The sequence below is a fragment of the Amblyomma maculatum genome, chromosome 7 (assembly GCF_055883805.1).
Source record: "Amblyomma maculatum isolate TAMU_Amacu chromosome 7, ASM5588380v1, whole genome shotgun sequence".
NCBI lineage: Eukaryota > Metazoa > Arthropoda > Arachnida > Ixodida > Ixodidae > Amblyomma > Amblyomma maculatum.
Genome location: NC_139350.1, coordinates 21995637 through 21997736, shown reverse-complemented (window position 1 = coordinate 21997736; position 2100 = coordinate 21995637). Strand labels below are relative to the sequence as shown.

Genomic DNA, 2100 nt, shown 5'->3' with positions numbered 1-2100 from the left:
TCCATTAGACACGGTTGTCAGCCAAGGGGCACGGCAACCACGATCTTTTACTGATGTATTTGTACAAATTCATGCAATAAAAAAAAAAACCTGTGGCCTAATGGATATGGCGTTGGCCTCCGGAGCCAAAGGTTGTGGGTGCAAGTTCCATCAGGTGTGGTGACGTGTTTTTACTTTCTAAATTTTGCATTCATATGACTCGATACTGCGTTTTTTGTCCCCAAGGAAGCGAGCCTGCGGAATATTTTTCCACTTAGCACCTAAGTAGGGCCGCCGTCAGACATTCAGGTAACAGTAAAAACGGTATACCCTATTCTACATATAACTCCTCTAAGGTGCGCACCTGTGGCCTAATGGATATGGCGTTGTCCTCCTGAGCCAAAGATTCTGGGTTCGAGTCCCATCAGGTGCGGTGACGTGTTTTTGCTTTCTAAATTTTGCATTCATATGACACGATACTGCGTTTTTTGTCCCCAAGGAAGCGAGCCTGCGGAATATTCTTCCACTTAGCACCTAAGAAGAGCCGCCGTCAGATATTCAGGTAACAGTAAAAACGCTACCCAATTCTGAATATAACTTCTCTACGGTGCGCACCTGTGGCCTAATGAGTTTCCACTTCCGGCCGCGCAAGCGAGCGGACGTGCTTATGATGTGCTCCAACGGAGCGGTGTCAGCGGCCGTTTCTGGCCGCGGTAACAGGGTTTCTGCTTCATCGAATGATGAGTACCGTGTTGTTTTACCTAGTCTGCCTTCAGGGCGTTTGGTTTTGAATACCGTGTTTATGCATGCTGATGTGAGAGCCCGGGCCCTACCGTATGGAAGACTTCAGGGAAATACGCTGGCCCGTTTGAAACTGCTCCTCGAGGGTTCGGCCTTGAGGGCGTATCAAATGAATCACGTTTGGGCAGTCACGTTCAAGTGTGCTGAAGGTGCAAAGAGGTTGCCCGAGAATGCCGAAGTACAAGTGAAGAGTCATCGCTGCGTACTCATCGACCCGTCGAATCAAGACATCCGGTTGAAGTTGCACTGGTTGCTCCCCACCGTACCTGATGACGACGTACGGGCAGCTTTGCTCGCATACGGAAGACCGACTAAAGTGGTCGAGGAGCGCTGGAGGGTCAAAGGTGTTTCGGACAAGCGTTCGACGACACGAACCGTGACGCTGAAACTCAAGGCGGGGGTGACGCCGGAGGACATACCACATCAGCTGAGAATTCCCGGTGAGCTGGCCCTTGTGGTAGTGCCGGGTAGGGCATCACTCTGCCTGCGCTGCCAGAGCACCGGTCATATTCGTCGAGACTGCAAGGTACCGTGCTGCGTGCTGTGTCGTCATTTTGACCACGACGAGACTGAGTGCGTGCGCACCTACGCCAGCATCGCAGGGCCCATGGGGAGTGACGATAACTCGGACCTCCTAATGGACGAGGCTGATGCTGAAGCAACAGCAAGGGTAGAGGCTAGTATCGCTAAGGACGAAAAGGCGTCTGCCAAGCATACATCAGGGAACCAGTCTCGGAAGAAACGCGAAACCTTGAAGAAGACGCACTTGCGTCAACAGAGGAGCCTAGTACACCAGCCGTGGTGCAAGAAAAAGACAACACCGTGCTGTCGGTGGAAAGCGTGAGCGAGGTGCACGAGGCCATGGACACTTCCAAGGAAGGCGCCGCCGCCTCGGCAACCAAGCGCTCGCACGAAGTCGCCGAGCCAGAGGGAGCATCTCCTGGACTGACCGTCACCGGAGAACCACCTTCAAAGGCAGGTCCCATGCGTCGGCCGACGTTACGCCTACGGCCGAACATCGCTTCCGAGCGGAGGTTGACGGCAACAACGCCGCCGGCTCCACCTCCGCCGCCGCCTGCTTCGTAGTTATAAGCGCAGGCACATGCCGTGCGCTGGATCCTGCGTCTCTGGACCTGTCGTCCAAGGTAAGCACCGTACTCTCGGTCTATTTTCAAGCTATAATGGCGCTACCAGATAGGTCCTTGCGACTCGCCACAATCAATGTTCGAGGGCTTATAGCGAGGAGGCGACAACGGCAGTTATATAGGTTGGCAGTGGAACAAGATATAGACATCATTGCTGTACAGGAAACTAAAATCG

General features: G+C 53.4%; 1 non-coding gene and 1 pseudogene across 1 annotated transcript; both read left to right on the top strand.

Moving 5' to 3' along the window:
- Positions 1-339: 339 nt before the first annotated feature.
- Positions 340-412, top strand: TRNAR-CCU (transfer RNA arginine (anticodon CCU)). Its single transcript has one exon. It is a non-coding gene; the product is annotated as a tRNA-Arg (tRNA).
- Positions 413-649: 237 nt separating this feature from the next.
- On the top strand, positions 650-1866 carry LOC146182802 (uncharacterized; annotated as a pseudogene).
- Positions 1867-2100: the final 234 nt, after the last annotated feature.